Below are 20,759 nucleotides of genomic sequence, written 5' to 3' on the forward strand. Positions count from 1 at the left end.
CGTTGGGTTGAAGTGAGCCAACACTTCCTCTGAGGTGATCAATGCCTTGCTTTCGCGAAAGGCCCTCTTACAGTCCTCACTCCACTTCCATGGTACTCCCTTCTGCAAAAGAACGTTCAGCGGGTGCAGCACCGTGGATAAATTTGGCAGAAACTTATGGTAATAGTTAATCAACCCTAGAAACGACCTCAATTGGGATACATTATCCGGAGCGGGAGCCTTCACAACAGCTTCGATCTTGTCAGGAGACTTATGAAGCCCCTCCTGGTCAATGACATGACCACAGTACGAGATCCGCTTCTGAAAGAATTCACATTTCTGGCGATTAACTCGAAGACCATATTCTTTCAATCTGGTGAGCACCAGTTCCAAGTTTGCAAGGTGTTCCTCGTCATCATCTTCTGTAATCAGAATATCATCCAGGTAACATTGTGTACCTGGAATTCCCTGTAATACCTGCTCCATGGCCCTCTGCCAAATTGCTGGAGCCGATGCCACTCCAAAAACCAGCCTCTATGCGTGTTGATCGTGAGATACTGGCGTGACTCTTCCTCAACTTCCATCTGTAAGTACGCCTGCGCCAGGTCTATCTTGGTGAAGTGTTTCCCGCCAGACAATGAAGCGAAGATATCCTCAATCCGTGGAAGCGGATACTGCACCGTGTGAAGCACCGGATTAACAGTGATCTTGAAATCACCACAGATGCGAACCTTCCCCGGTTCCCCCGGCTTGTTGCTCGATGAACGCTTCATGACTGGGACAATGGGCGTGGCCCACTCACTCCAGTCTACCTTAGACAGTACTCCTGAACGTTCTAGCCCTTCCAGCTCAGCTTCCACAGCAGGTCGTATTGCATAAGGTACCGGTCTGGCTTTGAAAAATTTCGGGTTTGCATGTTCTTCAATCTTGATGTTTGCCGTAATTCCTCTCAGTGTTCCCAGTCCTTGTTGGAACACCTCTTTAGCATCGTCCAATATTCTGGACAATCGTTTAGGTTTGACATCTTTTGTACCGGAATCTACCGTTAGTGCTTTTAAGGAATGCCAGTCCATATTTATTTTCCTAATCCACTCCCGTCCCAGTAGTGGTGGACCTCCCTCAGGTAGCACATATAAGTCCATTCCTCGGCTTTCTTTGCCCTTGTGGACCACCTTTACCTCTATCTTCCCGATGGGGCATACCCTTTGCCCCGTGTATGTTTTCAATACAATCTCCGTATCCCGTAGGGGAATATATGGGAATAACCTTTTGTAATCTTTCTTATTCATGACCGTCAATGCCGATCCAGTGTCCAATTCCATCTTCACTTGGACTCCTGCTATCTGAAGTGTGACCCAAATTGTTTGGAGGTCTGCTTCCTTACCAACATTGTGTACTCTTAGACTACCCAGTTCATTACTGCTGGCGTCTGAATCTGACTTCTGTTCGTTCGAACTGTTCTCTGTCACCTTGTGTACCTTTTTGTACTTTTCCTGCGGTGACTTTTTGTTGCTGGTCTTCTTTCCTGACCGGCATACTTTAGCTATGTGACCAAGCCTGCCACATTTTCTGCATTCCTGATTTTTGAACCAGCACTGGTTCTGATCGTGTGTTGTCTTTCCACAACGATAACATTTTACTGTACTCAAGACCATTTGATTGGTACAGAGTTCCGGTGACCGTAGCTGCATTTCCGCAGTGCCTCTTGCTGCGGCTTCTTGCGATGCTGCAATAGTGACAGCTTTATCAAGCGTAAGATCATTCTCTTCAAGCAGTCGCTTTTGTGTTCCTTCTTTTAACAATCCACACACAAATTTATCTCTCAGCGCATCTGCTAGCCCTGTCCCAAACTGACAGTACTTCGATAGCTTACGTAGTTCAATTAAAAATTCAGCGTTGCTTTTGTCTTTCAACTGCGTTCTTCTGTAAAATTTAAATCGTTCCGCTATCATCAGCGGCGTGGGGTTTAAATGATTTTTCAGGACAGTAACAATATTCGCGAAGGTCTGATCCGCCGGTTTAATTGGTGATAGAAGGTGCTTCAATAGCCCGTATGTCTTCGCCCCCATTGAGCTTAATAAGGTTAATGCTTTCTCATCATCTGGTACCTTATTTGCTTTACAATAATGCATTCTACATACGTGGTCCAATCTTCGACATCACTATCAAAGGTATTAATGCTCCCATGTTTAGGCATCCTTGCAAGTTAAAAAAATTTTTTTTTTTTTAAATGGCAGCTTCCCGCGCTTGTCTTCTTCCCCCGCCGACTAAAATAGCGGCTTCCCGCGCTTGGCGGTCTTTCCCGTGCTCGTCTTCTTCCCCCGCCGACTACAATGGCGGATTCCCGTGTTTGCCTTCTTCCCCCGCTGGCTGCAACGGCGATTGCCTTGCTGCTGCCGTTCTCGCCTCCCCAGCGGTTCTCACTCCCCGACGCTGCTTTGCCTTGCAGCCCCGCTTGCGTTTGAATTCTCCGCGGCTCTCGTGCCTTAAGCTTCTCAACTCCCCGACGCTGTTTTGCCTCGCAGCCCCGCTCGCAGCCCGGTCCTGTACACCGGCTGCGTTTGAGTTCTCCGCGGCTCTCGAGCCTTAAGCTGCCCCAGTCGCTGCGCCTCTCGGCCTCGATTGCAGCCCGGCCCTTTCTACCGGCCGTGGTCGAGCTCTCCGCCCTTATTCCTCCGTTTTCCCTCCCCTACTCCACAATCAACGTGGCCGACTTTCTGCTTGTGTCGCTGATCGGCTTACCCACCACCGTGGTAGAAGGGATGAACACTGCCTGTCGCTGATGGAGGGCTTCGTGGTCAGAATTCTTTTTCTTTTTAACCCGGGTTCTCGATGCCTCCCGTGCGATGGTGCTCAGCAAGATGATGAGGGCGGATGCCTCTTCTCAACGCCCGTTTTGAGGACGAAGCTGCCTTGGATGTAAATTTGCCACAGGGTAAGATCGGACTCGTCGCCACTGTTGAGTCTGTATGTCCCAGTTAGGTTTAGGATCAATCACTGGACACAGACAACAAGAATAACTTTTAACAGGTCTTTACTATTCGAAGGTCAGGGCTGAACTGCCCAGCAAATCCTTCCACAACACTTATATACCGGTGTGGTCACCACCGGTATTACAGTATTACAGTATACAGCAGCCAAGAGAAAGTAGTACATCTCTTAAGGTAGTTCTCTTAAGGTGGAACAGGTTACATACACCACAGTGGTGACCATTCCTCTCTGCGGTGTTTTGGTGTGTTCCGCTCTCGTTGTTGTTGTTGCTGTTGCCTTTGGAGTTGGAGTTTGCATGCTCGTGGTTGTTTGATTTGTAGCGCTTGTTTCTGGTGTTGTGCTGCTTGTGGTAGCTGGTGTTGTCAATGTTGCTGATGTTGTCTGCTGCTTATCCAGTTCAGGTGAAGGTCTGATGTGGAGTCTGTTCCGTCTGCATTGGTTACCAGGTTCAGTCTCTACGAAGTAGGATCTTGGAGTATCAGCTTTTCCAATGACCTTGGCTGGATTCCAGGTTTTCAACACCGGGTCTTGCACATGCACTGATTGTCCATTCAGCAATTCTGGTAGCATCTTTGCATGTTTATCGTAATGTTTGCTTCCTACGATTTGTGCTTCTGCCAGCTTTTGTCTGAAGTCCTCCTGGTCCTGGGGAGGATATATTTTTGTTGGTAGTGTAGTCTTAAACTTCCTCCCATTCAGCAATTCCGCAGGTGATTTCATGTCTGCTTTCAGTGGTGTTGATCTGAGTGATAGGAGGGCAAGGTCTTGGTCTTCCCCCATCTCACTACTTTTGATGAGAGTTCTCTTGACAGTCTGGATCTGTCTTTCGATGAACCCGTGTCCCCTTGAGAAATGTGGGGATGAGGTTACTATTTTGAACCCATACTTTTCTGCCAGAGCTCTGAATTCACTCGATGTGAACTGGGTTCCATTGTCACAGATGACCTTTTCCGGGATTCCTTGTTCAGCAAACAAGCTCTTTGCAATTCTGGTGGTAGTTGTGGCTCTCAAGTCTTTCATCCTTCTCACAAAAGGAAACTTGGAATAGTAATCTGCCACTATGAGATACCATTCTTGATTGCACATGAAGAGATCTGCCCCAACAGTGTGCCATGGTCTTGACGGTATTTCACTAAGTATCATCTCCTCTTTCTGTTGTGCATTTCTGTATTTCTGGCATTTACCACATGCAGAGACCATCTGTTCGATATTTTTGTACATGCCTATCCAGTATACAGCTGATCTGGCTCTCAGCTTGCATTTCTCCATTCCCATGTGGCCTTCATGTATGAGATGGAGAAGTTGTGTCTGCATCGTCTTTGGCACGATGGTCCTCGATCCAGCAAGGAGAATACCGTCTTCTACTGCAATATCATCTTTAATCGTCCAGTATTGACGAATTGTCGCCTATACCTGCTGGATTCTCTCCGGCCACCCCTGTATTACTTGTTGTGTGAGTAGTTGCAACTCCTCATCTTTGCTAGTCTCATCTCTGATTTGACTGAGCTTTGTAGGGGTAACTTTCACTAGGTGGTGGATTTTTACTGTTAGGCCCTCCACCTCGTGTTTCTCAAATGGTGAAAATCGAGACAACGCGTCTGCTAGGACCATTTCCTTTCCTGGCTTATATTTAAGCGTGAAGTCATAGCTTTGGATCCATAGAAGTAGTCTTTGCAGTCTTGCAGGCGCGTTGCACAGATTCTTCTTATAGATCTGTTCTAGTGGACGATGGTCACTCTCTATTGTAAATCGCCTGCCATATAGGTATGTATGGAATTTCTCGCATCCGTACACTACTGCTAATAGTTCTCTTTCTATGTTGGCGTATCTCGTCTCGGCTGACGTCAAGGCCTTTGATACGAAAGCTATCGGCTTTCCTTCCTGCACCAGAGCTGCCCCTAGTCCTCTGGTAGAAGTGTCTACTTGCAGAGTGACTGGTTTTCTTCTGTCATAATATGATAGACTTGTTTCTTTGCACAACAGTTCTTTAAGTTGTTTGAAATTCCTTTCGTGTGATTCAGACCACTGGTATTCGGCGTCTTCTTTCAATAGCTCTCTGAGGTTTGTTGTATGTTCCGACATGTGTGGGATGAAAGAACTCATGTATTGGACCAAGCCGAGGTAACTCCTCAGCTCTTTCTTGTCTTTGGGTGGTTTCATTTCAGCAATCGCCGCAATCTTCTCTGGATTTGGCTTGACTCCCTCTGGTGTATAAATCATACCGAAGAATTGGCATTCCTTGACTTTAACTATGCACTTATCTGCATTTAACTTGATGCCAGCCTTCCTGGTACTCTCCATGGCCTCATGTAGGTGCATGTCATGGTCTCTTTCATCTGCTCCATAGATCTGAATATCATCAGCTATTCCTATAGCTCCTTCACAGCCTCTGTATGTCTCGTCTATTTTCTGTTGAAAGATATCTTGACTGACCTTTAACCCGAATGGTAGCCGCAGGAATTTGTAACACCCAAATGGTGTGTTGAATGTTGTTAGTGTTGTTGATTCCTCATCCAACTTCACGTTCCAATATCCATTCCTGGCATCTAGCTTTGAGAAAACCTTGGCTCCTGCCAGTAATCTCCTCTAGCGTGGGGTGGGATAGTGGTCCCTCTTTATCGCCTGGTTTAGATCTTTGGGGTCCAAACATATTCTGAGACGCCCGTTTGGCTTTTCTTGTACCACAATTGAGTTTACCCAGTCTGTGGGTTCAGTGACCTTTACGATCACTCCCTTTTCTTCCATCTCCTTTAGCTCTCTTTCAAGCTTTGTCTTCAGCTCGATGGGTACTTTTCGTGGAGCATGGCATAAAAATAAAACAAAAAAGGTGACCCAACCGTGGCTAACAAGGGAAATTAGGGATAGCATAAGGTCCAAGGAGAGGGCATATAAATTGGCCAGAAAAAGCAATAATCCTGAGGATTGGGAGCAGTTTAGGATTCAACAAAGGAGGACAAAGGGATTAATTAAGAAAGGGAAAATAGAATATGAGAGTAAGCTTGCAGAGAACATAAAAACTGACTGTAAAAGCTTTTATAGATATGTGAAGAGAAAAAGATTGGTGAAGTCAAGCGTAGGTCCCTTGCAGTCAGAATCGGGGGAATTTATAATGGGGAACAAAGAAATGGCAGACCAACTAAATACATATTTTGGTTCCGTCTTCACAAAGGAGGACACAAATAACCTCCCAGAGATGCCGGGGAACATAGGGTCTGATGAAAGGGTGGAACTGAAAGAAATCAGTATTTGTAGGGAAATGGTGTTAGGAAAATTGATGGGACTGAAGGCTGATAAATCCCCAGAGCCTGATAATCTACATCCCAGGGTACTTAAGGAAGTGGCCCTAGAAATAGTAGATGCATTGCTGGTCATCTTCCAGAACTCGATAGACTCTGGAACGGTACCAATGGATTGGCGGGTAGCTAATGTTACCCCACTATTCAAAAAAGGTGGTAGAGAAAAGGCGGGGAATTATAGACCGGTAAGCTTGACATCGGTAGTGGGGAAAATGCTAGAGTCCATTATAAAAGATGTAATAGCAGAGCACTTGGAGAGCAGTGACTGGATCGGACAAAGTCAACATGGATTTACAAAAGGTAAATCATGCTTGACTAATCTACTGGAATTTTTTGAGGATGTAACTGGTAAAATAGATCAGGGAGAACCAGTGGATGTGGTGTATTTGGACTTTCAGAAGGCTTTCGATAAGGTCCCGCATAAGAGATTAGCATGCAAAATTAAGGCACATGGGATTGGGGGCAAGGTATTGACTTGGATAGAGAACTGGTTGGCGGACAGAAAGCAAAGAGTTGGAATAAACGGGTCTTTTCCAAGTGGCAGGCAGTGACTAGTGGGGTACCGCAAGGATCGGTCCTAGGACCCCAGCTGTTCACAATATATATTAATGATCTGGACGAGGGAATTGGATGTAATATCTCCAAATTTGCAGACGACACAAAGCTGGGGGGGAGGGTATGCTGTGAGGAGGATGTCGTGAAACTCCAGCACGATTTGGACAGGTTGGGTGATTGGGCAGAAACATGGCAAATGCACTATAATGTGGATAAATGTGAGGTTATCCACTTTGGTGGCAAAAACAGGAAGGCAGATTATTATTTGAATGGGAATAGATTGGGAGAAGGGGAAGTGCAAAGAGACCTGGGTGTTCTTGTACACCAGTCGCTGAAGGTAAGCATGCAGGTGCAGCAGGCGGTTAAGAAGGCAAATGGTATGTTGGCCTTCGTAGCAAGAGGGTTCGAGTACAGGAACAAGGATGTCTTGCTGCAGTTGTACAGGGCCTTGGTGAGACCACACCTTGAGTATTGTGTGCAGTTTTGGTCGCCTTACCTGAGGAAGGACGTTCTTGCCATGGAAGGAGTGCAGCGAAGATTCACCAGGCTGATACCTGGGATGGCAGGAATGACGTATGAGGAGAGATTGTGTAGATTGGGCTTATACTCACTGGAGTTTAGAAGATTGAGAGGGGATCTCATCGAAACCTATAAAATTCTGTCAGGCCTGGACAGACTAGATACAGGAAGGATGTTTCTGATGGTCGGGGAGTCCAGAACCAGGGGTCATAGTCTAAGGATAAGGGGTAAGCCATTTAGGACTGAAATGAGGAGGAATTTCTTCACCCAGAGAGTGGTGAACCTGTGGAATTCTCTGCCACAGAGGGCGGTGGAGGCCAGTACATTAAGTATATTCAAGAAAGAGTTGGATATATTTCTTAAGGCTAAAGGGATCTAGGGATATGGGGAGAAGGCAGGGACCGGGTACTGAATTTGGATGATCAGCCATGATCTCATTGAATGGCGGAGCAGGCGCGAAGGGCCGAATGGCCTACTCCTGCTCCTATCTTCTATGTATCTATTTATAACGGGCTTTACCTCTGGATTGATGGTGATGTGGTATTGGAAATCTCCGAAACATCCCACTGTATCATCGAAACATTCCGGATACATGTCTATCAAGTCTTTTTTACTCTTGATTTGTGGGCGGTTCTCCAGTGGGGTGTTGCTGTCTATCTTCAGTGGCGTTTCCGTCAGCTCGTGATGCACTGAGATCAATCTCAACTTCTCGCAGCTGTTTAATCCCAGGATCGTTGGCCCCTCAGTGTCGGTGACATAGAACATGCAGTTGATGTTCTTTCTTTTATGTGTCCCTTTGATAAAGGTTCTTCTGAGTTGTTTAATCTCACTCCCCCCGTATGCTGTCAGCGTGACATTACTTGCCTTTAAACAACCATTTTTCGGGTAGTCATCTTCTCTCAGGTTTTCGGGAAAGATCTGTTGGTACAGTCTCAATGGGAGAATGTTGCTCTGAGCCCCTGTGTCCAGCTTCAACTTTAAGTTGATGGTTGTGTGCCGACCTTTGACCTTTTTTTTGATTTGGATGATGGTGTGCAATTCTCTCCTCGGAGTATTTTCCGCTCTGGACATCTCGTGAAGCTGTATCTTTATGGTTTCGATGTTTAGTGCATTGTCGTGATCATCATCATCATCCTGCTCATCCATGGCATGGATATTGTGTTTCTTTCTCTGGTTCTGCTGTCTGCCTTTGTTTTTGATGTATGTTCTGTCTTTCTTCGTTCTACACCGCTTTTCCCAATGGTTTAGTTTGCCACATGCATTGCAGCTTGTTCCATATGCTGGACATTTCCTCTTGTCTGTGCAATCGTGCGGTCTTCCACAATTTCTGCACGTTTCCCCCGTTGTCATGTGCATGTCTTTGTGTGTTGTACTTTTCTCTCACTGCATTCACTCTGTTGTCCGTCTCAGAAGCCGTCCGCATGTCAGCCGTTTGAGAAATCAGTGTTTTCATTTGCTGCTTCATGGCTTCATGAGCTCTCGCAGTATCTATAGCCTCTGTTATTCCGAGCTTTTCTTTTCCTATCAGGGCTTTTTGTACCTCTACATGCGCTGACCCCCATATTAGCTGGTCCACAAGCCTTTCCTCCATTTCCTTAAATTTACACTTGCTGGCTTCATTTCTCAGCCTTGTCAGGAAATTGTCAGCTGTTTCACCGGGTTCCTGTCTTAGACTCTGGAATTTGTATCTGTGTATATGGTGATTGGATTTAGGCTCTAGATGGTTGCTGAATTTATCAAAAATTGTCGCAGGGTTTTCCTTTTCCTCTTCAGTCAAACTCCAGCTATTATACAAATTTAGACCTTTTTCTCCTGTCCACAACAGAATGTAACTAACCTTTTCCTCGTTGGTAGTACCCTTCAGGAAACTTTTGAATGTAAGCTCACATTTCTGTTTGAACTTGCGGAATGCTTCTACTATATTGTCGGCTTCCCAGTTCATGAGGGGTTGCATTTGCACAGTCAGTGCAGCGGCAGCCGTCATTTTAGTTTCCCGTACGATTCACTCTCAATCAGCTCATAAAATCACTTTTCGTCTTATTCGTAGTTCGTATAGCACAATTTTGTACTCACTTATACCGCTGCCACCATGTTGTGTCTCCTTGTGTTCTTATTATACTATATATATTACAGACACTTTTAGTTCATTTTTAGTTAGTGCTTTTTACTTAGCTGTATTTGCTTTGTTTCAGTGCTGCCGCATGGTGCGGAGTGATACAAGATGTCCGACGCTGCACTGTGCACTGCCCGTGCACTGTGTGCCACATAGCAATATCACTACACCACACCAAAGTCGTTCCATACCAAAGTAGTTCCATTTAACGATGTGATACTATAACAATGTAACAATCACACTTTTAAAATCTATATGGTCTGTCCTGTGACTTTATCAAGTAAAGAAAGCACGAGGTTTCAAGCTCATGTGAGATGCTACAGTGAACAGAATGCTGGTTTTAGCCCTAAATAAAATATGTCACATCGGTTACTAAGGAAAGTAGTGTTTTCAAAGGGGGTGAATATAACCTTGTATATTTATTTGTCTTGTTTGAAGTTAATCCTAAGTATAAACAATAACAAAGAAAGGAAAGACTTGCATTTATATAGCGCCTTTCACGACAACCAGACGTCCCAAACGCTTTGTAGCCAATGAAGTACTTTTGAAGTGTAGTCACTGTTGTAATGCAGCAGCCAATTTGCGCACAGCAAGCTTCCACAAACAGCAATGTGATAATGACCAGCTAATCTGTTTTAGTGATGTTGATTGAGGGATAATTATTGGCCAGGACACCAGGGATAACTCCCCTGCTCTTTTCGAAATAGTGCCGCGGGATCTTTTACGTCCACCTGAGAGGTTTAACGTCTCATCCGAAAGACGGCACCTCCGACAGTGCGGCACTCCCTCAGTACTGGAGTGTCAGCCTAGATTTCTGTGCTCAAGTCTCTGGAGTGGGACTTGAACCCTCAACCTCAGAGGCGAGAGTGCTACCCACTGAGCCACAGCTGACAGGGGCCTCATCTGCATAATGAGTTTTGACCACCTCTTTATCATTTGCCTACAAAGAAATGATGCCATGACATGAATCTTATTGCCTGACATGCGTATAATGTCGCTGTGATGAAAGTGACGCTTCACGAAATAAAAAGAAAATTGCCAAATACTTTTCTCATGAATATAATGTCCCTTTAAACTGCAATATTTCCAGGAAGCTCACTTGAAACAAATAAATATAAAATCTCTCTTATACTGTGAGTTTCCTTTATTTCAATGCTTCTGCTGTTGGCATAAAAGCCATCACGAATGGACTTTCTGAAATATCTGTGCACACAGTAAATGATGCGCGAAATGTTTGTGTAGCACTCAACGTTTAAGCCAAAATCTCCCCCAAAAAGTGCACTGCATCTAAACTCTAATCTGCCTCGCTTGCACATGCAGCAGATGGCACTGTGCTGTGCGCCAGGAGATAATAAATTCTGTCACACACGGTATTGAGTTAAAAACAAATTCTGGCATCGGGAAGATTACCATTCCCAGCAATAGCTTCTCAAGCAGATGGCACCAGGGGTTATCTGTTATTATAAATCCAACTGCCAGAGATGAGTTTTATCGCTTCTTCGCTAGGCTGTGAGGTGATAACTTTGCAGCATCAGTTCCATTAAAATGAAGGAGATCGACTGGGCTGTGACATGCGAACCTCCTGCCCGTCGACTGCACAGATCGCCTGTGATGGTAATTGAGAAACCTGCCGTCTTGACCGCTCACCGTAAGGAGGTCGCATGCCACTCAGGGAATATTGTCGGAAAAGGTAGTGGGAAAAGAATAACGAAGAACCAACAGTATGTCACTAATAACCCAGAAAAGGCAAGGCAAGAACAAAACGTCCAACATTTCCTAAATAAGCTAAGCATTATAAAATTCCTTGTAGCATTAGGCGGCAGTGGTTACTTCCTGGCTACGGATACAGATACTGGCCTTCAAAAGGTATCTGTAAACTCGGCTGTAAAGCCGGCAAAACCAAATTATAAATGCCAGTTGTGCTCAGCAACGAAGCGGCTCTGCGCTTACCGACCGAACCACGCGGCTAATTTTTTTTAAATTCTTTCATGGGATGTGGACGTCACTGGCAAGGTCAGCATTTATTGCCCATTCCTAGTTGCCCTTGAGAAGTTGGTGGTGAGCCGTCTTCTTGAACCGCTGCAGTCCGTGTGGTGAAGGTGCTTCCACAGTGCTGTTAGGGAGGGAGTTCCAGGATTTGGACCCAGCGATGATGAAGGAACGGCCGATATATTTCCCAAGTCAGGATGGTGTGTGACTTGGAGGGGAACTTGCAGGTGGTGGTGTTCCCATTCGCCTGCTGCCCTTGTCCTTCTAGGTGGTAGAGGTCGCGGGTTTGGGAGGTGCTGCCGAAGAAGCCTTGGCAAGTTGCTGCAGTGCATCTTGTAGATGGTACACACTGCAGCCACCGTGCAGCGGTGGTGGAGGGAGTGAATGTTTAAGGTGGTTAATGGAGTACCAATCAAGCGGGCACTTTGTCTTGGATGGTGTCGAGCTTCTTGAGTGTTGTTGGAGCTGCACTCATCCAGGCAAGTGAGTGCAGCTCCAACAATTCCATCGCACTCCTTACTTGTGCCTTGTAGATGGTGGAAAGGCTTTGGGGAGTCAGGAGGTGAGACACTCACCACAGAATATCCAGCCTCTGACCTGCTCTTGTTGCCACAGTATTTATGTGGCTGGTCCAGTTAAGTTTCTGGTCAATGGTGACTCCCAGGATGTTGATAGTGGGGGATTCGGCGATGGTAATGCCGTTGAATATCAAGGGGAGGTGGTTAGACTCTCGCTTATTGGAGATAGCCATTGCCCGGCACTTCTGTGGCACGAATGTTACCTGCCACTTATCAGAACAAGCCTGAATGTCGTCCCGGTCTTGTTGCATGCGGGCATGGACTGCTTCATTATTAATATTATCAGAGAATAGGCAGCAGTATTACTTCCCCTATAACATTAAAAAGATTCCATAGTGAGTTTATATAGTGCCCAGTCTGTTCAACAGACAACCCGGCCATTGTAGTTTTAAAAGAATGAAAGACTTGCATTTCTGTAATGCATATACCTTTAAGGGGGGAACTACTTCTCACAGCTCATGTATACTGTAGTACCGGCAGTGACCACACCTGTATATAGCACTGAGTAGTAATCTGTACAGTCAGTTCCAGAGTGAGCCACGTTGAGTAAACACCTGTTGTACCGTTCTCCTGCAGTCTGTGTCTTACTACTGACGGACACAACATTGGCGACGAGGCAAATTCGATCCTACCTGCAACTCTGCATCACCTCCCAGGGGTTCGTTCCTGGAGACCAGTAGATTGGAGGTCAAGGCCAGAGACACGGGCGTCGACCACGGGCAACCGCCCAGTCATCCAGCAGAGACTCGAGAATTGCGGGGGAGGCTGTTGAGAGCCAGGCTTGGCTTTCCAGTTGCGGTGGTCCAGCGAAACGGGCTAGCAACAGGTAGTGCGCAGACCCTTCCTGGACAGCGGCGGGCTAGAGCCCGACCGAGCGGCACAGCAAAGGGCCGAGCAGCGTCGACGGGGGAGAGAGAGAGAGGGCAGAGCGCACAGAGCGCAGCTGGTGTTCAGGGGCTGAGCAGCATCGAGGAGAGGGAGAGAGATGCGCAGAAACCCGCGAGGCGCTGCCATTGCCACGAGGACCGCCGAGAGCGGCGTTGGCAGCAGCGCAGGAGAAGTGTGCAAAACTTACAGGGCGCCGCCATTGCCACGAGGACTGCCGAGAGCGGCGTTGGCAGCAGCAAGGAAGGAAGGAAAGCGCGGGAGACGCCATTTTAAGCCATTGTAAACCACACCCAAAATGCCAAAGAGTGGCAGTATCACCGCATTTGACAATGAAGTCGAAGATTGGACTACATATGTCGAACGAATAGAGGTATACTCAAGGCAAATGAGGTGTCAGATGACAAGAAAGCGCCGGTATTGTTAAATTTAATGGGTGCAAAGACGTATGGCTTATTACGAAATCTAGTAACCCCAGCGAAGCCAGTGGAAAAGAGTTTTGGAGACATAGTGACGATACTACAGGAACATTTAAACCCCACACCGCTGCTGATAGCAGAAAGACTCAAGTTTCACAAACGGAACCAGCATAAGGATAAGCAATGCTGAATATTTAACAGAACTGCGCAAACTATCGAAATAATGCCAGTTTGGAATGGGACTGGCAGATACCTTAAGGGACAGGTTTGTGTGTGGGCTTCAAAGTGAAGGAACACAGAAATGGCTTTTATCTGAAAAGGACCTTACGCTGGACAAGGCTTTCAGCATTGCCGTATCATATGAAGCAGCAGCACGGGGCGCTGCAGAGATACAACAGAGACCGAAAGAATATGGCACAAACGAAATGTCATATGGAACAGAGAAGTGCTATCGCTGCGGCAGAACAACACACGACCACAATGATTGCTGGTTCAAAGACAAAGTGTGCAGACAGTGTGGAAAAGTAGGACACATAGCACGAGTCTGCAGGTCGGGAAAGAAAACCAGCAATAAGAAATCTCCAAAAGAAAAGTACAAGAAGGTACATAAGGTGACGAAGAATAGTTCAGATGAACAAAAGTGATACCGACTCCGAAAACAGGGAGCTGAGTTGTCTGAAACTACATAATGTGATCAAAACGGAGGATCACCGAACCATTTGGGTCACTCTCAAGACAGCAGGAGTCCAGGTAAAAATGGAATTGGACACAGGATCAGCCCTAACAGTCATAAACCGACGGGACTACGAGCGGCTATTCTCACACATACCCTTGAGAGACACAAAAATTATTTTGAAGACGTACACGGGGCAAAAAGTCTACCCCAAAGGAAAAATAAGGGTGATCGTTATATATAACGGTAAGGAAACACCAAAACTAGACCTGTATGTATTGCAAGATGGAGGACCACCATTACTGGGACGTGAATGGATCCGGAAAATACAGCTGGATTGGCATTCCATACAAGCACTGACTGTGGCTGACAAAAAGGATGATGACATCACACCTGGGCGACTGTTAAAGATCCTAACTGACGCGCAAGAAGTGTTCCAGCAAGGACTCGGAACACTAAAAGGCATGACAGCAACAATTAAAATCGAAGAAAACGCAAGCCCAAAATTTTTTAAGGCCAGACCAGTACCTTATGCGATCCGCCCAGCCGTCGAAGCAGAGCTGGAGAGTTTGGAACGTTCAGGTGTACTGTCCAAGGTAGACTGGAGCGAGTGGGCTACACCCATCGTCCCTGTGATGAAAAAGTCGTTGAGCAGCACGCCTGGGGAACCAAGGAAGGTTCGCATCTGTGGGGACTTTAAGGTAACAGTGAACCCAGTCCTTCACATCGTGCAATATCCACTTCCGCGGATTGAAGATATTTTCGCCTCGCTATCTGGAGGGAAACGCTTCACTAAGATTGATCTGGCCCAGGCATATCTGCAAATGGAGGTAGAAGAAGCATCAAAAAAATACCTCACAATCAACACCCATAAAGGTCTCTACCAATACAACCGGCTGGTATTCGGGGTAGCATCAGCTCCGGCTCTTTGGCAAAGGGCAATGGAACAAGTCCTGCAAGGGATCCCAGGGACCCAGTGTTATTTGGATGACATCCTGGTCACGGGCGAAAATGACAGTGATCACCTCGCCAACCTGGAGCAGGTGCTCATTGATTGAAGGAATATGGGCTCCGAGCTAACCGCCCCAAATGCGAGTTTTTAAAAAAACAGATCTCGTATTGTGGCCACGTTATCGATAAAGAGGGGTTACATAAGTCCCCAGAAAAGATTGAGGCAGTAGTCAAGGCTCCAGCACCGGAAAACGTGTCACAACTGAGGTCGTTCCTCAGACTGGTAAACTACTACCATAAGTTCTTGCCAAATTTGTCTACAATACTACACCCACTGAACACCCTACTGCAAACTGGAGTGCCATGGAAGTGGAGTGACGAATGTAAACGAACTTTCCAGAAGAGCAAAACACTAATCACATCGAAAGAGGTATTGGCCCAATTCAACCCAGCACTACCAATTCGGTTGGCGTGTGATGCGTCACCCTATGGCATTGGAGCGGTGCTGTCGCACAAATTCTCGGACGGCTCAGAGAGGCCAATAACCTTTGCGTCACGATCACTAACCTCAGCCGAGCGTAACTACACCCAGATTGACAGGGAGGCCCTCAGCCTAGTGTGGGGAGTGAAAAAGTTCAATCACTATCTGCACGGGCAGAAATTCACCTTGCTGACTGACCACCAGCCTCTTGTCTCCATTTTTATTCCGAAGAAGGGCGTTCCGGTGATGACTGCGCAACGACTACAAAGATGGTCACTCTTTCTAGGGGCGCACCACTATGAGATTGAATATAAGGGCACGAAACAGCATGGAAATGCTGATGGGCTATCACGCCTGCCACTGCCTACTGCGGAGGAAGCACCAGCAGTGGATCCTGTCGAAATATTTCATTCGACTATAGTTGAATACCTACCGGTAACTAACGCTCATATAGAAAAGGAGACCCGAAATGACCTGACACTGTCTCGGGTATATGATTTGACGGTGAAGGGATGGCCAGCACATGTCGACTCAATGTTGCCAGCATTCTCGACAAGAAGAGAACAGCTGTCAGTGTGCCGGGGACCTTGATGTGTGGATCCCGAGTGGTAATTCCACCCAAGTTAAGGGATAGAGTGCTCAATGAGCTTCATGAGGATCATCTGGGAGGGGTAAAAATGAAAAGCCTTGCCAGGGCTTATGTGTGGTGGCCGGGAATCGATAAACAAATCGAGGACCTGACCAAGAGCTGCTCAGGATGCTAGAAAGTCCAAAATGCACCACCACATGCCCCTCTACACCCATGGGAGTGGCCCTCATCTCCATGGCAACGGGTGCATATTGATTTTGCTGGTCCATTCATGGACTCAATGTTTTTAATAGCCGTGGATGCGCACTCGAAATGGCCTGAGGTCATCAAAATGTCCTCCACCACCACAGAGAAAACTATTGCAGTCCTACGGACCATTTTTGCCAGGAACGGCTTGCCAGAACAGATTTGCTCCGATAACGGACCATAGTTTGTGTCCGAAGAGTTCCGGAGGTTTATGCAGAAAATTGGGGTAAGGCATTACACATCCGCCCCGTATCATCCAGCCACAAATGGATTGGCTGAGAGGTTCGTACAAACCTTTAAGAAGGCAATAAAGGCTATGTACAATGAAAACATTCCGCTGCAGCATAAGGTGGACAATTTCCTGTTCGTCTACCGGAATGCGACACATGCAGTCACCAACCAGGCCCCGGCCATGATGTTCTTTAACCGAAGGTTAAGATCTCGCCTGGATTTGCTCAGACCAAACGTACGAAGAGATGTTGAGAGTAAGCAATTCCAGCACATCCATGAGAAGCCAACAAGGAGCTTCAATGTAGGGCAACCAGTCTTGGCCCGCGACTACCGAACAGAAAAATGGCAGCCAGGAACGATATGCACACGGCAGGGCCCACTAATGTACACAGTGGACGTTGGGGAGAACATCATGAGATGCCATGCTGACCAGATCCTAGAGTCACAGGAACAAGTCAACCCCATGCCTCGCCCATACGTGCCTGGTGATGCACCCGACGTACATGTCGCATCTACCCCAGAAACAGTAGCATTGGAAGCTGATGACCCAACTGACGACAGGGTGCCAGAATCGCCTCCGCACCAAGAGCAAGACACTCGGGAAAGGCGCTATCCAGAAAGGATCAGGAAGCCTCCCCAAAGACTGAATATATAAATGGACTATTTTCAGCTAACGTTGTATGTTAAAAGTGTTAATTGTAATTAGTTTGATATTTAATTGTTAAATGAGTGTTATGGTTCTGTTAATCTAAAAGGGGAGGAATTGTAATGTATATACCTTTTAAGGGGGGAACGACTTTTTACAGCTCATGTATACTGTAGTACCGGCAGTGACCACACCTGTATATAGCACTGAGTAGTAATCTGTAAAGTCAGTTCCAGAGTGAGCCACGTTGAGTAAACACCTGTTGTACCGTTCTCCTGCAGTCTGTGTCTTACTACTGACGGACACAACAATTTCTACAGCGCCTTTCACCACTGCATGATGTCCCAAAGCGCTTTACAGCCAATGAAGTACTTTTTGAAGTGTAGTCACTGTTGTAATGTAGGAAACGCAGCAGCCAATTTGCGCACAGCAAGCTCCTACAAACAGCAATGTGATAATGACCAGATAATTTTTTTTTAGTAATGAGCAATAAATATTGGCCTGGACACCGGGGATAACTCCCCTACTCTTTCTCGAAATAGTGCCATGGTGTAGGAGTCTACGTACCCCTAGCAAAAAATACTGAACTCGGAGAGGTTCAACAGAAAAGGTTTAATTGTTGAGGCTGCATGCTGAACACAAAATGGAGTCAGAGACTACACAAAGTACGACTGCCTTTCATCAGTGCACAGCTTCGACTGCTCCTCCCCCGCTCTGGGCTTAACTATTTTGCAGATCGAGTTTCTTAAAGGTGTGATCCTTCTTAAATGCACGACGCCTGATTGATAGTCTACGGACCGGAAAGCGGATTGTGTCCTTTCTGTGATTGGTACGCCACACAGCTCCCCCCAGAATCCGCTAATAGGGAGTGTACGAACCGGTGTGGCGGCTTGATGGCACGGCCGGAACGGCTCTTGGCGGTTGGTGTCGGGAGCGGGGTGGTCGGACGCGTCGGGCTCTCAGGCGGTCTGCTCCGCGGTGGGGGTTGGCCCACTTGAACGGGTTCGTTGGGCTCTAGGTGCGCCAGCTTGAGCCGGTCGACCGACACCTTGTCAATTCTGCCGCCCACTTCGAGGAGGAAGAACTTGTTCCCCGTCTGGAGTACCTTGTAGGGTCTGTCGTATGGGGGCCGTAGAGGTCCTCGGTGGGCATCATGGCGCACGAAAACAAATTTGGCCATGTGCAGGCTAGGTGGTATGCGGGTTGCTGGTTCGCCGTGCCGGCCGGTGGGTACCGGAGCGAACTGTTGTGCTCGGTTGGCGAAAGCGCAGCGTTGCTGGTCAGCCGACCAGGGGGTCATGGCGGTGGGCAGGAACTCTCCGGGTACGCGCAGCGGCTGGCCGTACATGAGTTCCGCCGCCGAGGCTTGCAGGCCTTCCTTGACCACGGAGCGTAGGCCAAGTAGCACCCACGGGAGGCGGTCGATCCAAGCCTCATCCTCGAGGCTGGCGCGGAGGGACGCCTTCATGGACCTGTGGAATCGCTCGCACAGTCCGTTGGCTTGGGGGTGGTAAGCCGTGGTGCGGTGAACGGCCACCCCGAGGTTTTGGGCGATGGCGGCCCACAGATCAGAGGTGAACTGCGGGCCTCTATCCGACGTCATGTCGGAGGGGACGCCGAACCGAGTGACCCAGGTACCGATGAACGCCCTCGCGATGTCGGCGGCGGTGGTGGACGTCAGTGGAATGGCCTCGGGCCAGCGGGTGGTACGGTCCACGATTGTCAGCAGGTGCGTGTGACCTTGTGATGGTGGCAGGGGGCTGACGAGGTCGATGTGGACGTGGTCGAACCTTCTTTCTGGCACGGTGAACTCCTCGAGTGGGGCTTTGACGTGCTGGTGGATTTTGGCATGCTGGCAAGCTATGCAGGATCTGGACCAGATGCGCACATCTTTGCGCAGGCCGCGCCAGACAAATCGGTTGGCCACCAGTCTAATGGACGCACGGGTGCCGGGGTGTGAGAGGCCGTGGACGATGTCGAACACCCGTTTTTGCCAGGACGCCAGGACTACGGGGCGGGGTTGCGCCAAGGAGGTGTCGCATTTGACTGTGATGGCGGACGGGCCGCAGGCGACGTCGGTCAGTCGCAGCCCTGGGAGGGTTGTGGGCGCGGAGAGCAGATCGGGGTCGATGCGTTGCTCCGCTGCCAGTTGACCATAGTCCACTGCCAGGTGGGCGCCATGGATGGCGGGGCGGGATAGGCAGTCGACCACCACGTTGTCTCGACCGGAGATGTGCCGGATGTCCGTGGTGAATTCGGACACCGCGGTGAGCTGGCGTTGTTGCCTGGCTGACCACGGGTCCGCAGATTTCGCCATCGCGAATGTCAGGGGTATGTGGTCGACAAACGCGGTGAAGGGGCGGCCCTCCAGAAGAAATCTAAAATGGCGGACTGCCAGGTACAGTGCGAGGAGCTCGCGGTCAAAGGCGCTGTATTTGGCCTCCGGGGGGCGCAGTTGGCGGCTGAAAAAGGCCAGCGGTTGCCAGGCCCCATCGACCCACTGTTCGTACACGGCGCCGACCGCGTGGTCAGAGGTGTCCGTGGTGAGGGCCACCCTGGCGTTGGGCTGTGGGTGAGCGAGCATGGTGGCGTCGGCGAGTGCCTTTTTGGTCAATTCGAAAGCAGTCAACATGTCCGCCGACCACTCGATCGCCATTCTGTCTTTCTTACCCCGGAGGGCTTCGTATAGGGGCCGCATGAGGGAGGCCGCTCCGGGAATGAAGCGGTTGTAAAAGTTAATCATCCCCAAGAACTCCTGGAGGCCTTTGATGATGGTGGGCCGGGGGAACTGCTGGACGGCTTGTACCTTGGCGGGCAGGGGAATGGCTCCATCCTGCGTGATGTGATGGCCAAGGAATTCGATCCTGCTGAGGCCGAATTGGCACTTGGCTGGGCTGATGATGAGCAGCCCGTGCTCACTGAGCCGCTGGAGCAGGGTGCGGAGGTGCTCGATGTGTTCCTGCTTAGAGAAACTAGCTACCAGGATGTCATCCAGGTAGACAAAGAGGAACTTCAGGTCCCGGAGGACCGAGTCCATGAGCCGCTGGAAGGCCTGGGCCGCGTTTTTGAGGCCGAAGGGCATTCGGAGGAACTCGAATAGCCCAAAAGGGGTGATTATGGCCGTCTTGGGAACGTCCGTGGGGTGGACTGGCACCTGATGGTAACCGCGCACCAGGTCGACTTTGGAGAAGACTGAGCGGCCGGCCAGTCTAGCTGAGAAGTCTTGAATGTGCGGTATGGGGTACCGATCCGGCGTGGTGGTGTCGTTTAGGCGCCGGTAGTCCCGGCAGGGGCGCCATCCCCCGTCGGGTTTGGTGACGATGTGGAGTGGGGAGGCCCAGGGGCTGTTGGAGCGGCGGATGATGCCGGGCTGTTCCATTGTGGCGAACTCGGCCCGCGTGATCTCCAGCTTGACCGGGTCCAGCCTGCAGGCGTGGGCATACACCGGTGGGCCTGTGGTGGGGATGAAGTGTTCTACCCCGTGCTTAGCAACCTTCGCGGAGAAGGTCGGGTTGGTGAGGGCTGGGAACTCAGCCAGGAGTGCTGAGTAGTCGTCCGTTGAGCGGGCGTGGCACTGCCACGCCATTTCGGCGGGTTGGGGGGGGGCCATGGCGCCTG

Source organism: Somniosus microcephalus, chromosome 20 (genome assembly GCF_052327205.1).
Source record: "Somniosus microcephalus isolate GS21.2 chromosome 20, FLI_Smic_1.0, whole genome shotgun sequence".
NCBI lineage: Eukaryota > Metazoa > Chordata > Chondrichthyes > Squaliformes > Somniosidae > Somniosus > Somniosus microcephalus.